The sequence below is a fragment of the Aegilops tauschii genome, chromosome 5 (assembly GCF_002575655.3).
Source record: "Aegilops tauschii subsp. strangulata cultivar AL8/78 chromosome 5, Aet v6.0, whole genome shotgun sequence".
Classification (NCBI taxonomy): domain Eukaryota; kingdom Viridiplantae; phylum Streptophyta; class Magnoliopsida; order Poales; family Poaceae; genus Aegilops; species Aegilops tauschii.
Genome location: NC_053039.3, coordinates 59,052,787 through 59,073,248, shown reverse-complemented (window position 1 = coordinate 59,073,248; position 20,462 = coordinate 59,052,787). Strand labels below are relative to the sequence as shown.

At 46.6% G+C, this 20,462-nt stretch overlaps 1 long non-coding RNA gene across 1 annotated transcript; it reads left to right on the top strand.

Moving 5' to 3' along the window:
- The first annotated feature begins 17,231 nt into the window (after window positions 1–17,231).
- LOC120963850 (uncharacterized) lies at window positions 17,232–17,804 on the top strand. Its single transcript, XR_005755555.2, has 2 exons — window positions 17,232–17,359; window positions 17,541–17,804. It is a non-coding gene; the product is annotated as an uncharacterized lncRNA (long non-coding RNA).
- Window positions 17,805–20,462: the final 2,658 nt, after the last annotated feature.

Genomic DNA, 20,462 nt, shown 5'->3' with positions numbered 1-20,462 from the left:
AATATGGGCCAAGGTTTGCTTACAGTTGCCAATGGCGATCGTCAAACGAGAAATGCTTTTGCTCCAAATCTTGAGGGCATGTCTGAGCCTTTTGAATTTAGCACAAAGGACAGTGGTTGCACTAGACGAATTCACCGGTTTGTTCCAAGAGGCACACACAACATCCATGAATCCAGGGTGTAAAAGCCAATACGACTCGAACCTGAACACCTTACTGCGTGGTATGCTAGTTTCAATTGAGACAACGCATGGTATGTGGTCCGAGACAGGCTTACCGAGCGGCTTAACCAGTGTTTTGGGGTAGACATTGGTCCAATGCAGGGACGTGAAAAACCAATCTAACTGCTCGAGTAAAGGATAAAGTTGCATATTACTCCACGTATAAGCTCGGCCTTTGACTGGAAGCTCAAGAAGGTTTTGCGCACGGATAATATCATTGAAGGTGAACATGTCAAGAGTACTACCGCCAGGTTTATTATGATTATCAGGTGCGCGAATATAGTTGAAATGACCCAACAAAAGCCAATCCTGTGAGGTTGGTATGTCTAACTCATATAACCAATTTGTGTATGCCACACGATCGTCCCCAGTACATGGCCCATAAATATTAGCTAGCGTCCAAGTTTGCTGAGACTGCGTACTGGTAAAACTGACAACTAGCGCAAAATGATCGGAGAATAAAACTGAGCCCATAAACATTGAGCTCTTCTAGATCGTAATAATACCACCAGAGGTGCCACGAGAAGGCACAAAAGCAAAACGATCAAATTGTCGGGGACAACAGGATTTGATAAAAGCAAGATCAAATGAGGTTTTTTTGGTTTCTTGTAAACAAACGATCGCACAACCACTGGTAAGGATAGCATTATGAAGCGCTAACTGCTTAGGTTCAGAGTTAAGACCACGAATATTCCATGAGAGGACATTCCAAGAGTGCAAAAGAGACATAGTAATGCAGGTAAATTAAGCAGAGGTGGGAGTAGCACTGTCTCTAGCAGCTTCAACGTCAGGAGCAGGTGCATCATCCTCAGGCAGCACACTAGTCGACACCGCCAAGAGAGCTTCTTCAGTTAATTCTGCAGTTGGAATGGCGCACCTATTGACGCCGACATCTTGCAGTGTAGCAATCGGAGTTGGGGGAGGGATGTCATCAGAAACCTGCACTGTGTTGATGGAGGAAGAGGAATCCACCTCAGGTACAATCCTTGGTTTAACCTTGGAAGTGGCAGTGCGGGTATCGGTGGGCATGTTGACCTTGAAACCATTGTATTTCTTGGACCTGGTGCTGGGACGAACTTCAACAGTGGAAATTGGTGCCACAGCAGTTTTGGAGTGATGGCCACGGATCACCAAAGGTCCAGATGGTATCACAATGTTGACAATGGCTAGGCCCAGACCATCATGTGGGAGTTCTGTTAGGTGTGAAGCTGAAGAACCAGGATCTAGAGGGCATGTCCCAAGAGCTATGTTTGTCATCAGTTGTGTGACATGCAGATGTTCAGAAACTTCAGAATGTGGATCCGCAGATGGGCGTGCCGCATCTTCAGAGGCACACGGCTAAAACTAAGCAGACGGCTGAGCAGACAGTGCATTGGGTGGAGTAACTTCAGGTTGCAGTTCCTGAATGACCACAATCGATCGAGGCAGTTGCTCAAAGCGAATTCCAGTGTGATCAGAAGAAACCAAAACAGAAACTTCAGCACTTGCATTTCTCATACCAAAAGCATTACGCCAGGGCCCAATAGTGGCAATCATTGGCAGGAGAGCATCAAATATGAACGTGTTGAGCCGCTGCCTGGGAATTGGGTCTTCAATCAACAGATAGAAGATCAGAACCTTGGGCCGAAAGGCCAAACTGAATGCCTTGTTCATGCAGAACCACAGAAACTGAGAACGAGTCAGTTGGTATTGGAGGATCCAGAAGCTGCAGAGGGTGATGTGGCATAATAATCATAGCAGAGTTGTCAGAACTGCTGCCCTCATCAGAAATGGAGAAGGAATCATTCCAGGCTTGTGTTGGGCTGTCAGTAAGGTTGTTATCAGGGACGAGGACATCTTGAAATGTAAGACCTTGAGCAGCCAGCCATGCTTGGTAGTTGACCAAATGCGGTGGGAGCGGGGGCAGAGGAGGGGCAGGTGGCTGTGGCCAGGCACCCCGGGCAGCATTGACACCAACATTGTTGTCGTTGTTGACAACATCATCAGGGCCAGCAGGAGCAGCATTCTGCACTAGCCAATTATGAACCTGCTATTGATACAGTTGCTCTGTAGTGAGTTCAGGGCCAAATTGGGGATGCGGGTTTCCATCAGGTGGCGGGGGTTCTTCACCTGCAGGTGGCACTTCAGGAAGCAAGCCGTTCCGGTCATTGCTATGAAGGATGGTGACTTGCACTGTCCAACAAACTCTAGCACCCCAAGCTGCCAAACAACAAAGCTCTTCGGGATCAGGCGCAGGCGAAGAACACGAGCTTTGATCAGCATGTAGCGCCGGTCCTGCCTGGGATTGTACCAGGACACAAGAGATCCATAGCCACCAAGAGCTTTGGTAATGTAATAGTCGGTCTGATAGTCATATGGAAAACCAAAGAACATTAACCAAACTTCTGGACCAGAGGAAGTGGTGCGGCGATTCAGAGCTTCATTATGCGGAACAAAGGTGATAAGAAGATCCTCATCCTCAAGTTCAATGGGAGTGTTCACAGCAGTGTCACGCAAGAAAGAATCCGCAAATCCAAAAATCCCAATGCCAAGCGGATGATCACTAACTTCAGTAGGAAAGAGCTGAGAGGCAATAAGCTGACCTACGATTGCATTGCGAACAGAAGCACGGCGATGCAGAGGGACATACTCACTGGCCTCAGCAATGGCCAAGAAATCATGGTTGAGCGGCAGTATAGGTCTGACTATCATCCCGCTGCGCACCACACGGTCCGCCGGTCCTGGCTCGATGGCGAACCCCGGAGGAAGGAACGACACTGGATTCAGCGGATAGTTCGCCATTGCCAAGGTCTGCGGGGGCGGTGGGGTTTGGCCAGTGAGCGATAATGGTGATGGGACTGGGCAGGGGCGCGTCGGTTGGCAACTCGAGGAGGGAGACGGAGCGTGAGGGGTAGGATTGGAAAGCAGAGCTGAGTTGGGAATCCATTTCCATCTTTGGGCACGGATGCGTTTGCGACAGGATCGGGCCACGTGTCCATAGAACCCACAAGTAGTGCATCGGACGGTGTTTCTGCTATGTTTGCATATGCCGGCTATAGGATTGGAAGGAGCAGAGGATACAGTCTTGTTGCCCAAATTTTTAGTCACCAAATTAAGCTCATCAATTAGAGGAGACTATTACCAATGCTGGGGCAGTGAATTGCCTTGTGGTCAGGTGCGGAGCAGTGAATGCAAATCAGTCTGTCCTGGCATGAAATCTTGCAGTGGCCCCATTGTAGGCAGCGAGAACAAAGTGAGGCCCAATTAGTGGATAAATCAATAATTTCCCGTAGCGTATAATGGGCTTGGGCCAAATCTGCTTTGTGTTTGGCATGAAGTGTGGGCGGCCACGATGTGTGTTCAGGCGCATAGCTGAGAGCAGATTTCAGAAAATAGCGCGGTAAGGGCGGATACGGAGCATTTAGGGGGCAATTAAAGGCCCCTAGTGTAATGCAATTGGGTGATTGCTTATCCTCCAATTCCGCCTCAGACATGAAAAACTCCATTAATGCGATGCGATCAATGTTGTTCGAGGAAACAACGCGGAATTTCAAAGAAACCTTTTCATTGATAATGGGGGAAAAAGACCCAAATTGAATATGAATATCCTTCTGCTCCAGTCGATGATTTGAAATGATCAATGAAGAGGATGAAGCCTCATCAGCATTCTTGTTGGAGAAATCCATTTGGATGAGTGGAACCAAAGTAGATGAGGTGGTCTCCTTGAGAACATCAGAATGAACAGGATTGCTAGAACGTAGGAAATCGAATCTAGGTTTGATAGCCACACGTCGGCGCGCCGAAAGATCAGAAAATTCCACGTCCGCATGCCAACATGCATTGGAGAAGTGAGCTCTGGTGTATTTTCCTTTAAACAAATGAAAGTGGCAAATGAAATCCGGCCAAATACGATCCTTGAGCTTCTAAATGAAATGCCCCACTTTGTTGTTTGCCACAGAAAAACGAAAGGATCGAGGGTTGAGCTGAACCACATTGTAACCAGAGCTAAGACCACCAATGCAACATTGGAGGGCAATACCAACAGATTCCACCACAAGAGGGAAGGAGGCCGAAGAGAATGAAACCACCAAGAAAAACTCCTTGGTATCGCGGGAGGGGGAGAAGTGCACGGTCGAACCAAATTTTCTTCTCACCTGTTCAGCCAGGGCCAGGCCTGGGGCAAAATCCCAGTGGATCAGGCCTTCCATGGAAGGATTAGAGGGCTAGAGGATGCCATTGTTGGTGGAAAGCAGGTGGTGGAGGGAGGAGGGAGGAGGAGAGTTAGGAGACGCCATCCTAAGGCTGTGATACAGTCATGTTTTGCCCTGGACAATTTCATACTAAATTGATTTGCTGGTTCACAGCAGAAATATAACGCCTATTCTTCATCAGACCAAGGATATCCATGTTCGCAGTGATGGAAGAGGTGAAATCAATACAACCGAAATTGAGCATCCAATCATTGAATCATGTCCTGCACCTCCAATGTAGGTCCACCCTACCAATAAATTCACATGCAAACCACTAGTATTACTATCTAATGACAGTACAAAAAGAGTAGCAAGATAGTAGCAAACCATGTACCTTTGTAATGAACAGCTCATAGTGCCACCAATTGGATATAAAGGTTTGGAAGAAAACATGCTCCTAATGTTGAACCAGTTAGACTTTTTGTGCAGTTCCACTAAAATCGAGCATCCTTGTTTGCATAGATATTGAAAGTGTGATTACTATAAAAGTGGCACTACATGAAGCATAGACTCACAAATATAAGCATTCGAATTTCTTAATGGGAAAAGGTAGCAAGATTATTTCTAACCACCTGTTTGAAAGAATAAATAAGGCAACATCGGCTGATGTCAGAAAGGCATATATAGTTCTTTCTAAAAGAATGATCGATTCCTGACCTTTCCTATTCTTTTAAGCATATTGTGTGCAGTTCAACTAAAATAAAATGCCATCACCGCCTTGACAATTCAGTGACACTGTACAAAGGGAAATGACTTAACATTACATCATGACATCAGGTATGTAGTCGACAGGCATTAGAGACAAACTTACAGACCTCCTACGATAACATAATGAACATTAATTTTAACAAACGTGTGACTAGCTTTACCGGGATAATTTGAGTGAACTCTACACCCTCTGTTCCTTAATATAAGACGTTTTCGCGGTTCAACTTAAAATATCCAAATGTCTAGTATTTAGAAAAACAGGTAGTACTTTTCTTGAGCACATATCTGGGAAAGCTTTCCACACTTTATTTATGTCCATACGCTAATGCAACACCATTCAAAATTTTGAATACTACAAATATATAATAATCCAGTGGCTAGTGCAACAGTAGAGTAGTTATTTTATTACAGGGTACATTACAATGGTTTTACTGAACATATTTGAATAAACTCTAGCACTGGAAGATTTCTACAAGAATTAACAATACAAAATGTAAAGGTAACACGTTCCGGCATTGGTATACTAGCTGGCATGAGCATTAAACCAAATACAAAAGTCTGAAGGTAACTAGCATTATTAACCAATGACAGTATAAAAAATGCAAACCATGTACCTCCAAGGTAAATATCATTTCGAACTCGGGGGGACCTTAAAAATTCCTATCCCAATCTTGATAATCGATCAAACATAAAAACTTGATTGAACGAATCAAGAGAACAGCCGAAGGAGGAGGTGCCCACGCTTGACCTTTCCTCTTGTCTTCATAATTTTTTGTGCAGTTTAACCAAAATAAAATGACATCAGCACCTTGGCATTTTGGTGACACTGTACAAAAAAATTAACTTATCTCATGAAAGTGAGGTATGTAATCTATAAGCATTAAAAGTGCAAAAATCTGAAGGTAGTACAAGTTTCATCATTGGTATACTGGCTATGCAACAGCCTTAGAATGCCTTAGCTGAAAAACTTTAATACATCCACAATCAACAGCTAACCCTGAAATAATCCAGTGACATTAAATGGCATTGCTTAAATTTATCGATGGCATTAGACTGAGTGCGGCATTAGTTAAATGTGGCATCACTTTAGTAGTAGTATTGCTTGACTTGACTGTTGGCGTTATACTAGCAGCAAAAAAGTGATAATAAGAGCATGGGAGGCCCATTCGGATAGTGGGTGCACCATTACGATGTACCTTCATGGACGCATAGAGTGGTGAGGGAGGTATGGTTGCCCAGAGCTACAAATATCCAGGCAACATATGTGGATTACGTCCCATTTTTGTTTTGTTTAGCCACCTTTTTCCTATGAGGGGACAACAAACTGATCGACCTGGTCATTCTCTATTGCGTTGTCATGCCTTTCTACCCTTCTTCAACCAAGAGACACGAGACTCGTTCCTTAGCTACCGATTTTCCCCTATTCAACCTAGATGCGGGTTCGATGCCTAGTCTCTTGGACAGTATAGTCTCCCTTCCTTTCCTTATTCAACCCAGACATGGATTAGTCTGCATGAAGTAGGGTTTCCTTTAATAGTGAAAATTATGGTTTTCGTCTGCGTGACCAGCAGAGCAGAGGATAGCAAATTGGGAAGATGGTGGAGTGGAAAAAGATCCACATGCAGCGACGTGGCAGATGGGGCAATAGAACAAGGGTATGGTTCAAAAAGAGGTAGCATACCTGAGGGTCAGCGGGAAGTGGCTTCGCTCGTGGTCGTCGTCCTCCGCATGCACTATGGCAGCGAGCTTGGGGACGGAGGCCATCCCGCGCGGGCGCTAGGTCTGAGAGGACGGCCTTGTCGTCAGTGCGTGACCTCGCTCGCCGTCCTTTTCTTCCCCGGCGGATCTGTGACCACTGGTGAGGAGGGAGAGAGAGGCCGTCTTTTTTAGATCTGGAGAGAGGGTGATAGTCTGAGAAGCAAGTGGGCAACCCTTAGTAAGAAAGCTCTGAAGCTCCAGCCTATATATCTTTTTATACTACTAGTACTAGAGGTGGAATAGTGGTAGAGTAGTTTATATTTTTCTCTGCAAACAGTACCAGTTAGTCGTGCTTCAAAACTGAACGACACGCCATTAAAAAAATAAAGGTCGATAACTAATGCGGCACCTCGGGCCAATGCGGCCAGATCGTATTTTGCACGAGAAATTACAAACCATGTTTCGTTGACATGTGGTCCCGTTCCAACATGTCAGTGAGACGACGGCGATTCCTTTTGTACAATTTCCGAAAGGACGTGTAGGCCGGGGCGCCTCTTCGTGTACCGTGGCAAACTGGCAACCGTCCACCGACTCTTCGCCTTTCCCTCTCGATTTGGAACTGTTGTCGCACGCTCTTCCTCCCTCCTCCATTTTCCTTCGCCCTTCCTTCTGCCATTGTTCGATTGTCTTCTCCATGGAGGGAACAAGCCAGAAACGACCCCGTTATTCTTGCCTCGATCTGAAAGATGACGTGGTGGGGGAACTCATTGCTCGGTGCGACGTCATCACCTCGGCTAGCATGGCAGGTTCGTTTAAGACCATTCTCGAGTCAACTAATAACATCGTTACAAGGAACCCAAGGGTCCAGGAGCGGTTTGATCTCCCTTATCTTCTTCGCTATAAGCCTGTTCGCATGGGCGCGGACGACGGAGGCCTTGCCTTGTGCAAGTTGATGCCGCTTGATAACGATACATGTGATGTCAAGATGCCATCGCTTCAGGGTAAGGCCTGGGCTGGCGCAAATGGAGATTGGGTTATTTATATTGGGTACAATTGTGAGTGGGAACTTGTGAATGTGTACACTCGTCAGCGGATTCCACTTCCAAAAATCTCCGAGTGCCCTGAGGTTGAGCACACAGATGATCTACGTACGTTCAGATACGATCATGGTGACTGTCGTCTACGGAAGATAGCAATTTCTCGAGTTCCCAACCGCTCTTGTAATTACAAAGAACTATCAAGTTGTTGCTATCTTCGACAATCTTGTTGCCGTCCTTCGTGGTTTGACTGGATGGATATTGCTCAAAAATCAGTTTCTGTACATGGATGAGTACTGTGATGCAATTGAATACGAGGGTCTTGTGTTTGCTGCCACCACTCGTGGCATTGTTTTTGCATGGGATCCTCGTAGTTTCGATACGTTTGTCTTCCACCGTAATTATAATTGTTTCATCCACATGCATGCGGGTTAGCAAGTTTCCCTTTATTAATTAACCTTCTTCTTGTGTGTTCCATGGTCCTGTGAACATTCCACCACCTATACTTGAAAAATTGTATAACCAAGGGGGAGATGACGATGGTGATGATCACGAGCATGAGGACGAGCAGAACTTATATACTCACTGGCGCCTGGCAACTAATTCCGATGGATCACCTCTTCTTGTCTGTATACTGTGCACTGTAATTGTTGCTATTGAGGTAGCAGGTATTGTCTCCCATGGTCGCCCTCTCCGGACCTATTCCAGCACTCGTTGCAGGGTATTCGGGATGGATACTAGTGTGCTAGCGCCAACACCTTCTCCCTGGTACAGTATTGATATTCTTGGAGCAAACTGGCTCTTCCTTGGACCAAACTATCCAATGATGGTTAAAGGCGATCCAGTTGCTGTTGACACAACGTTGCTACCATTTATGAGAAGAAACTGTATCTATACCTCGGACATTACGGTGGTTGCCTACCCTGCTGTTGATATATGCTGCTTCAGCCTGGATGTTCAGTCCTGCGTTGCTCTCGATATTGACAATAGCTGGCCCTTCCCAGAGCACCTATGGTTCAAAGCAAGCGTTTACAACGCCAAGGACTGCTTGAGTTGAATTTCATTTCATTGCTTGTTATTTGTTGGGCGATGAAAACTTCAGTATTTACTAGAATGTTTTGTTGGAAATAATCTATAATCCAACATGTATCATCGTTGTGGTTGTGTGTTGATGACTTGTTGTATGTAATAAATGGTACATTTGCAAATGCGTGTCATAGACTCATTTTATGAATGGTTTTCGAGTCACTTCTTGGAGTGTGAGTACCGTAGTAGTATAGCCAGCATCCGGTTAGTATATGAAGTTGCCACATCACATAGAGCCAACCTAATATTGGAGTACCAGATCTGAGATGCCACGTGTACCAGATGAATGACTCCAAGTTCGACCACCATGATGCTAGGTGCGAGCCGAGGAACACTGTTGGAGAGACCCCCCTCATAATTTTCCTACATTGGTCGTTTGATTCATAGGATAGAATGCTATAGGATTTTTTCCCTATGTAATCATGTTTTAATTGGCAATCTAGCATCCACTCCAACTTTTGTTTCACTTCCTTTGATCCTACAAAGAGAGTACTTGCTCTAAATGATGTGCCGCTGCAAGAGCCGCCTATATTAATTAACCATGCTCTAAAAAGGTGGACCAGCTTTGGCTATAGTAGTATTGTACTAGGTTAGTAGGTGACCTTGTGCTTGGCTCTTCTCCTCTTCCGGAAGTCGAACAATAATGATGGTACTACTTCTGGCAATCTGACACCAAATGAACTGCTGCACTTCCACTGCTTGTAAGCAAAAGTTTCTCCTCGTGATGCGAGCCACCGCGCACGCATTGGCGAGGGAGAATGCGTAGTAAGCAAGCTTCTCGTCGTTCTACAAGTTGATGGGACACATCGAAGTTACGTATTTATTAGTACTCTCTTCAAAAAGGGCCGACCATGTCCATGGCTACCATCCCATGCTCTGTCATTGAGTACGTGCACTATTCACGTGCCATCGAGGAGAAAAAATATTGCGTAGTACTAGGTGCCATCGAAGTGCATGACTCACTTACGCACTGCATATATCCATTTTCTTGCATGACACGCCACCTTGATGCTAGATGCCCCGCATGTCATGGAGGCATATAATATGATTTTGTAAAATGGAGGCATATAGATGTCCCGCGTGTCGGCAACAGGATGAACAAACCTCATGTCTTAAATGAAAGAGTGGAAGAACATAGATTCCCGATGACCGAGAAGGAGCTACAAACCTCGGGGTGGAGCATCTGCACTCATAATATTTTATATTATTCAGCGATATAAAATCAACCAAATCTCTCCACGTTCCTATACCATTCTATAGTATGAGAATAACTTTGAACGTAAGCCATTGATTCACTCTATCCAATGGTAATAGATGGAAAATCCAAACAAAACCAAGCATTGGATCAACTCCTTTTTCGAGATCGACTCTTTTAGCACTTAGATTGTTGCCGCCTGCCCACCTAGCCCACCTATATATCGGCTCACGTGTGATGACCACAGGAGCTATCCACTCAGATTGTATGTTAAAAAATAAAGGTCGATAATTAATGCGGCACCTCGGGCCAACGCGGCTAGATCACATTTTGCACGAGAAATCACACACCATGTTTCGTTGACATGTGGTCCTGTTCCAACATGTCAATGAGACGACGACGAGTCCTTTTGTACAATTTTCTAAAGGACGTGTAGGCCAGGGCGTCTCTTCGTGTATCGTGGCAAACTGGCAACCGTCCACCGACTCTTCGCCTTTCCCTCTCGATTTGGAATTGTTGTCACACGCTCTTCCTCCCTCCTCCATTTGCCTTCACCCTTCCTTCTACCATTGTTCGATCGTCTTCTCCATGGAGGGAACCAGCCGGAAACGACCCTGTTATTCTTGCCCCGATCTGAAAGATGACGTGGTGGGGGGAACTCATTGATCGGTGCGACGTCATCACCTCGGCTAGCATGGCAGGTTCGTTCAAGACCATTCTTGACTCAACTAATAACATCATTACAAGGAACCCAAGGGTCCAGGAGCAGTTTCATCTACCTTATCTTCTTTGCTATAAGCCTGTTCGCATGGGCGCGGACGATGGAGGCCTCGCCTTGTGCAAGTTGATGCTGCTTGATAACGATACGTGTGATGTCAAGATGCCATCGCTTCAGGGTGCGGCCTGGGCTGGCGCAAATGGAGATTGGGTTGTTTATATTGGGTACAATTGCGAGTGGGATCTTGTGAATGTGTACACTCGTCAGCGGATTCCACTTCCAAAAATCTCTGAGTGCCCTGAGGTTGAGCACACAGATGATCTATGACGTTCAAATACGATCATGGTGACTATCGTCTACGGAAGATAGCAATTTGTCGAGTTCCCAACCGCTCTTGGAATTACAAGAACTATGAAGTTGTTGCTATCTTCGACAAGCTTCTTGCCGTCCTTCGTGGTTCGACTGGATGGATATTGCTCAAAAATCAGTTTCTATACACGGATGTGTACTGTGATGCAATTCAATACGAGGGTCTTGTGTTTGCTGCCACCACTCATGGCACTGTTTTTGCATGGGATCCTCGTAGTTTCGGTACGTTTTTCTTCCACCGTAATTATAATTGTTTCATCCACATGCATGCGAGTTAGCAAGTTTCCCTTCTCTACTAATTAACCTTCTTCTTGTGTTTCCAAGGTCCTATGGACATTCCACCACCTATACTTGAAAAAATTTATAACCAAGGGGGAGATGACGATGGTGATGATCACGTGCATGAGGACGAGCAGGGCCCATATGCTCACTGGCGGCTGGCAACTAATTCTGATGGATCACCCCTTCTTGTCTGTATACAGCCCACTGCTGACATTACTACTGAGGGAGCAGGTGTTGTCTCCCATGGTCGAACTCTCCGGACCTATTCCAACACCCGTTGCATGGTATTCGGGATGGATACTAGTGTGCTAGCGCCAACACCTTCTCCCTGGTACAATATTGATAGTCTTGGAGCAAACTCACTCTTCCTTGGACAAAACTATCCAATGATGGTGAAAGGCGATCCAACTGTTGTTGACACAATGTTACTACCATTTATGAGAAGCAACTGTATCTATACGTCAGACATTGCGGTGGTTCCCAACCCTGGTCGTGATATAGTAGGTCGCTTCAGCCTGGATGATCAGTCCTGCATTGGTCTCAAGATTGACAGTAGCTGGCTCTTCCCAGAGAATCGCTTGTGTTTCAAAGCAAGCATTTCCAACGCGTTGTCTGATCAAAACTTTAGTATTTATAATGTATCCTCGTTGTCGTTGTGGGTTGATGACCTGTTGTATGTAATAAAATGATATGCCTGTGATAAACTTACTAAATTTATGAATGGCTTTCGAGTCGCTTCTCTGAGTGGGTGCTGCGACGAGGCAAAAAAATATGTTCTGAATACATAATTGTACGTGCATTGCAACATGTTATCGGATGAGGCCAATCAACAATAGTACACTATTTGTACTAGCTTCACATGCTGCACTATCTCTACGTCTACGTACGTAATACAACAAGTTTTAAACTTGAGACCAGCCACCCATCCTCACAAAGAACACTTTTTAACCTAGCACAGACTCCAGGAAATTTGGCCACAATGTGAGGTGGGCCATATGTTAATGTGTTCGCTGTACGTAACCAGCACCTCGAATCCTCGATACTACTACTATAAGTAGTAGGAGTAGTAGGGTGGCATGGGCCAGAACAAGCGTTCATGTCCAGGAGTACGACACACGCCACCAGCACGACTTCCATCTAACACCATATTTCTTGGAGTCTGTGCTACAACAATCTCTTCAACCTCGTCCTTTCTCTAACTCAACCATCGCGCAGCGGGCGAGGTGGGGGTTTGCCGATAGTCGGTTTCCTCAACTGCGGTCCCACTTGTAAGGCCAACTCCAACGCACGACCCCAAACGGACCTCCGTTTTGCCCGGATTCTATCCGTTTGGGTAGGGCAATGAGGTCATGTCCAGGCCATTTCTCGGATGCGGTGGCCATGCGCCGAACGGGCGGACGCATCCCGGCCGCGCACATTTTTCTTTGCAAACACATATGTTTTTTTCATCATTGACTTTTTGGTACATGGAAATACATCACCAAAATTTGGACTATAAAAGCAAGACCAAAGTAAACAAGAACCACAAGAATACATTTTAGAAGATATCCAACTTCCATAACTGCTCCTATAAGTTGGATTAGTGCCTTCTCGATGCATTCATTGTTGATCTGCGGAGGCTCGATCTTGCGTGCTTCTTTCTTCTTCGAGTGTAAAGAAGTAGACGTGTCTAGCCTCTATTCTATCAACAAGTGCACTAGTCTCATCTCTAGCCTCTATGCTAGCTAAAAGTGCTAGAACATCTACTAAATTGCGCTCTATGAATATATTATTGTACTCTTCTTCTCAATACCAAAACTTGCATCCATACTACACAATAAAATTTTAAGTTAGCACAACTAGTCTAATCCGAGAGCACAACCGAAGATTTGGTCGAGTTCTTCCTCCTTTTGCCAAGACGTGGGACATCCAGCATCCAGGTCGTGTCATGCAAGAAAATAGAGTGGTAGTTGAAGCCACGTGATGTGCATCTTGGGTTAAACTGTAAATAGAATCTTACTACTCTTGAGTAACTCCAAAAGCGGCCACCGAAGATCTTTATTGGATTTGTTTTTCATCACCAGCACATCGAGGTGAAAGATGTGCAGGTTCAGTGGGTCCTCTTGCAATTTCACAGACATGTGGGACCGCATATGAGCAAACAGACGATGGGCTCCGCGCGTCTGCTGGCTAGCTGAGAAGAGAGATAGAGGAGGGCTGAGCATGGACTCCAGGAAATTTGTTCTACGTAACCAGCACCTCGATATAGTGGGGTGGCATGGGCCATAACTAGCATTCATGTCTAGCAGTACGGCACACGCCACCCACACGAGTCCCATCTGACACCAATTTTCTTGGAGTCCGTGCTACAGCCATCTCTTCTCCCTCCTGTTTTCTCAGCCATCGCATGGTGGGCGGGGTGGGGGTTTGCCAATAGTCGGTTTGCCAGCTGCGGTCCCACTTGTAAGTGAAAATGCAACACAACACGCATTTCCCCTTGAGCGGCGTGCCGGACCAACCGTGTGGGGGTGCGCCGCGAACACGGCAGGCTTTTCCTTTTGAACTTGTAACTTGTAAAATTTGGTTCTGCTCCATGGCACGGCCGATAGATAGAAATAACGATTTTCCCTAGAGTAATGAGAAGTTTGGTTTTGGCGCGGTTCATGCATGGAGTACATACGAAAATTATGAAGTTGATGCGAAAGGTTAGATAATTACTTGTAGTGCCAGATACTACTACCTGGATTTGACGGAAAGATAAAGATACATACGGATCCATCGACGACATCCTCACGCCGTAGTGCACCGGGTCACCAACCGACGTGTGAGGAGCAGCGGCGTTGGCGGCAAGCTCAACGTGCTTCTGAACAATGCCGTCCAAGGTTGCCCTGCGGTCCAAGAAGGCCAGCGTCCTGTCGTCCTCCTCTTGCATGTAGTTGTCCTTGTGGATGATTTGCGCATAGACGTGGGTGATTATTTCAATGGTGTCTTGCTGCGCCAAGCGCTACGCGGTGAGGGTGACCTCGAGGTGCACATTCTTCGGTGCGGCGGCGGGCAGTCGCAGGGCCACCAGTGCGTCGAAGAGGTTGTCACCATAGAGGCCGTTGAGGGTGGCAAGCATTGTAGAGCCTGGGATCGTGGGCTGGAGGTGTACGTCAAGGTCGTCCGTGAGCTTCTTGACGACAGTGAACTTGTCGAGGAAGCCGACGAGGACCTCGTCGAACAAGGAGACGAAGCTGTCGTCCAAGCGGCCCCTCGCCCTGGCAGCCTCAAGCACTACCTGGAGACGTTCCTCGGTGCCGGGCCGCAAGCCGACGTCGTGGACCATCTAGCACAGCCGGTTGATGCTCGCGCTCATCGCCTCCATGGGTCTAGCTTCTAGTCAACTGATCTTGCGATTGGAGTGATCACTCTTGCCCTTGGGTGCATAGGTGCGTTGGATTTCGTAGATTGGACTGGCGGGAGCCTTTATATGAGAAGTGTAGACTGCGTCGAATTCACGTGCGTGTTGGTCATCTACTCCTCGCCCCTCTACTGCACCTGCCTTTGGCTCTATGATAGGTTGGCCAGCCAGCCGTTGGGCCCACGTGTCATACACCCAAAGGCAGGTGCAGTAAGTCAATGAAGCTGCGTCCCCCTCCGTGCCGGTGCAGTATAGTCATCTCACCGGACCTCTAGTTGGGGCCAAACGAGAGAACTTTGATGTTTACAGGTTTATTGGTCCCCTTTCCATTTTGCGCCAAGAGTTGACCTTTGATTTAACTAATAAAATGATTCGGGACCCACCAGCTACATCTTCGCATGCAAGGAAGTGCCTGGCCGTCGGGACCCACCTGGTCGAAGCGTACGTAGCGTTGTCATTCTGGTCGCGAACGTGTACGTACATATGGTCGGTCAGTCTGCAGGCTCCAGCGATGAACCGTGGCCGTGTAAGGAAGGGCACGTGTCGTAGTGTAGGCGCGCACGTGTCGTAGTAGAGGTGCACACGTAGCATGTCACGCAGTTCAGTTAATATCGTGTACACGTACGTACAACCAGGGTGCAAGAAAGTAAGTACGGCCACATATGTACATACGGGCGGGGTCTCGAATGCCTACTCGCGCATACATACGGCCAGGGCTCGTGTACAGGGCTGGGTCGAAGTGGAGAAACTGCATCATCGTGTTCATCGGGAGCCAACTGGCTTGCCTAGAACAACCGATCGAACCGATGTCTGGCGTACCGCAGAACAGAGGAAACGACCTTGTGTTCGACTGGCCACAGTCGAAACGGGATCCTATTCATCAGGAGGGGTCTGGCATACCGCAAAATGGAGGAAACTGACTTCTCTTGGACCTCCTACGATCGAAACGGGGTTCTGTTGATCAGGAGGGGTGTGGCGTACTGCAAAACGGAGGAAACAGACTTGTGTTGGAGCGCTATGGTCGAAACAGGGGTCCTGTTCATCGGGAGGTGTGTGGTGTACCACAAAACGGGACTCCACGGGATACTGTTCATCTCCACCGTCGACCTCCTCCAGCCTCCACGGGCTACTGTTCATCCACGGGCTCCTGTTCATCCAGCCGCCACCGCTCCTCTACCTTCTACTGTTCAACCAGCTCTCTCCACGGGGTCCTGTTCAACCACCCCTCCATGGGCTACTGTTCATCTAGCCCTCCACGGGGTCATCCTGTTCATCCACCCCTCCACGGGGTCCTGTTCATCCACCCCCAACTGGCTCGATCGATCAGGGTCCTGTTCATCCGGCGGCAACACCACGGGGTCCTGTTCATCCAACCCCCCGCCCCCACCAGGAACTATTCATCCAAACACTCCCAACAACGCTCACTGTTCATCAAGGGAAGGAGGCAACAGGGTTCGATCGGCTTCAGTTAGCAGAACCAGTGAAGGAATCGCTCGATCGGGTTCAGTTAACAGCCAGATCGATCGATCGCTCGGGTTCAGTAACGCGTAGCCTGCAGTGCAATCGCTCGGGTTCAGTAGGCGAATGCCCCGCTCGGGTTCAGTTATAGCCCAACGCATCGCACCCACGCGCGTACGTGTACGAGAGAAACGTGCATCGCTCGGCCCCCGACCACCCACCGTAACCAGGAACTCCCCGATATTTTCCTCGCCCTCACTTATACCAAGATTTTTTCCATCATGGACGGCCCAAAGAACGTCATGCAGCTGCATCTCCGGCCCGCCCAGGATGAAAAGCCCATTTTCTGTCATAGAAGTAGGAGCCCGGCACATCTATGATGATACCGGGTTTTGTCACAATTATCGTCATAGAATGTCATGGATGTGTCTTTTTTTTGTAGTGTCCATCAGTGTGGTGTATGACCGTTCTGGTGGACGACCGCCATAGCCTTACCTTGCTTCCACCCAGAGACTGTATCTCCTGCCTCGAGAGAGTAAAATTCTATCTCCAGAACCAGCATTGCGTGCAACTTTGGCGCGAAGTTGATGGAAAACCTGCGTTCAATACAAGGTTCCCACCTTCACGCGTGATATTATGGAAAGTAATTCATGTCTCAGGCAAATCTTGGTCAGCAAGAGTTATCCATATACATGGTATTTATTTACAAAAGTTAATACGTAGCATAATCGGAGAAAACATTTAACGCATTCAAACCTATCCTAAGAAAGTATTTAATGCATTAAAACCCGGACCCTCTATTTAAACGCATACCAGCAAGGCTCAGGAGTAAACATTGCAACAACACCACCTAGATCCATATTAGAAAGAAGCTCCAACATCCCCTCATGGCAATCATCAGCAAGAGTACTGGCGTTGTGTGCCTCATAGCCCTAGTGCTCATGGCCACCGTTCTCTTCTCAAGTGCCAGCAACCTTGGTTCATTTTTCTTTCATCAATGATATTATTTCTAATCAGCAAAATCTATTTTTACATAGTGTACATTTTGCAGTCATGAGACATGTGGATATTACTATCACCGTATCCATTATTTCTAGATTTGTCAAGTTACTTTATGCAATTTTGGCAATTAACCTATACTTGTGCATCTGATTCTCAGGATGCGACAAAGGTCCAGTTCCGGAGGAAAAGTGTGATGAGCTATGTTGTAAATTATGCGGTAATTCCGCCCCTTGCCACTTAGAAGATGATGGGAAGTTTTACTGTTGTTGCGAACCAGTACGCCAAGGTGGATCCATGAGGCCTCAGGAAGTTGCTGAAATGATACAAACATAGAGTCATGGATCTCCAGAACCATGTCGAATAAATGTGCTAGCTCTTGATGTTGATGTAGTTAAACAAATAATGAATTTCCTTATCAATCTGTTGTTGTGTTTATCTTTTCTCTTAAGTAGTATATGGGTTAGTCTAGGGGTGGCCTAGTTATTGCACATCTAAGTGACTCAATCAAACATGAAAATGGAAAAAAAGAAAAATGAAAATACTCTCACAATTCTCCGCGCAAAATCAATTACATAGGACTTAGATGTGCAATACTTGGAGCACATCCAGAGGCCCAGCGGTGCGGGACCTATAAGCGGCCATGGACCAGCTCTTCTAGTAGCCCGTCTTGAAAGACTACGTCTTAGAGGTCACCGAGGATCGGGAGAAATGTGCAGTCATTCGTGCGCGGGGCGAGTCCCTCGTCGAGTTCGTCCTCCCTTGGGATGCCGAGGTTGACGACCGCTGGGCAACTGATACGTCTCCAACGTATCTATAATTTCTCCCAGGGCGGCCATAGACCAGGCCTTCTAGCAGTCTGTCTTGAAAGACTACGCCTGAGAGGTCACCGAGGATCGGGAGAAATGCACAGTCATTCGTGCGCGGGGCGAGTCCCTCGTCGAGTTCGTCCGCCCTTGGGATGCCGAGGTTGACAACCGCTGCGCAGCTGATACGTCTGCAACGTATCTATAGTTTTTTATTGTTCCATGATATTATATTATCTATTTTGGATGTTTTATATGCATTAATATGATATTTTATATGTTTTTTGGGACTAACCTATTAACCTAGAGCCCAGTGCCAGTTCCTGTTTTTTTCCTTGTTTTAGAGTTTCGCAGAAAAGGAATACCAAATGGAGTCCAAACGGAATAAAACTTTCGCGATGATTTTTCTTGGACCAGAAGACACCCATGAGACTTGGAGTGTAAGTCAGAAGAGCCATGTGGCGGCCACAAGGGTGGAGGGCGCGCACCCGACCTTGTCGGCCCCTTGGTGACCCCCTGACCTAGATCTTCCTCCTATATATTCTCACATATCCCAAAAACTTCCACGGTAGCCACGAAACGACTTTTCCACCGCCGCAACCTTCTGTAGCCATGAGATCCCATCTTGGGGCCATATCTGGCGTCCTGCCTCTCCATTGCCTCTCCAATGAAGTGTGAGTTGTTTAGCACAGACCTACGGGTCCATAGCTAGTAGCTAGGTGGCTTCTTCCCTCTCTTTGATTCTCAATACAAAGTTCTCCTCGATGTTCTTGGAGATCTATTCGATGTAATACTCTTTTGCGGTGTGTTTGCCAAGATCCAATGAATTGTGGATTTATGATCAGCTTATCTATGAATATTATTTGAATATTCTCTGAATTCTTATATGCATGATTTGATATCTTTGCAAGTCTCTCTTTGAACTATCGATTTGGTTTGGCCAACTAATTGGTTTTTCTTGCAATGGGAGATGTGCTTAGCTTTGGGTTCAATCTTGTGGTGCTCGATCCTAGTGACAGAAGGGGAACCGACACGTATTGTATTGTTGCCATTATAGGATCGAAAGTATGTCTAGAGGGGGGGTGATTAGACTACTTGACCAAATAAAAAAATCTAGCCTTTTCCCAATTTTATGTTTTGGCAGATTTTAGCAACTTAGAACTAGTCAAGCAATCAACCTACAGATGCAAGTCTAAAAGTATAGCAGCGGAATGTAAAACATTTTCATATGAAGGTAAAGGGAGGAGTTTGTACGGAGCAAATGCAATGTAGACACGGAGATTTTTCCCCGCGGTTCCGATAGGTGGTGCTATCGTACATCCACGTTGATGGAGACTTCAACCCACGAAGGGTAACGGTTTCGCGAGTCCATGGAGGGCTCCACCCACGAAGGGTCCACGAAGAAGCAACCTTGTCTATCCCAGCATGGCCATTGCCCACGAAGGACATGCCTCACTAGGGTAGATCTTCACAAAGTAGGCGATCTCATTGCCTGTACAAACTCCTTGGTTCAACTCCACAATCTTGACGGAGGCTCCCAAGTGACACCTAACCAATCTAGGAGACACCACTCTCCAAAAGGTAATAGGTGGTGTGTTGATGATGAACTCCTTGCTCTTGTGCTTCAAATGATAGTCTCCCCAACACTCAACTCTCTCTCACAAATTTGGATTTGGTGGAAAGATGATTTGAGTGGAAAGCAACTTGGGGAAGGCTAGAGATTCAAGATTCTTGTGGTTGGAATGGAATATCTTGGTCTCAACACATGAGTAGGTGGTTCTCTCTCAGAAAATGTATGCTGGAAGTGTAGGCACGTTCTGATGGCTCTCCTTTACAAAGGAAGGAAGGGTGGAGGGGTATATATAGCCTCCACACAAAATCTAACCGTTACACACAATTTACCAAACTCGGTGGGACCAAATCCTAAAACTAGGTCAGACCGATTTAGTTCAACATGTGAACGTTAGGCTTTTCGGTGGGACCCACATGTCAACTCGGTGGGACCAATTTCATTAGGGTTAGGGCATAACGTAATCTCGGTGAGACCGATCACATAAACTCGGTAGGACCGATTTCTGTAATAGGCAAAGAGAGAGTTGGTCAGGCAAACTCAGTGGGACCAATTCGCTTATTTTGGTTGGACCAAAACGTTACGAAAGGGAAACAGAGAGTTTGCATTGCGAACTCGGTGGGACCGATCGCTCATCTCGGTTGGACTGAAATGTTATGAAGGGAAACAAAGAGTTTGCAATCCCATATCGGTGAGACCGAAGTGA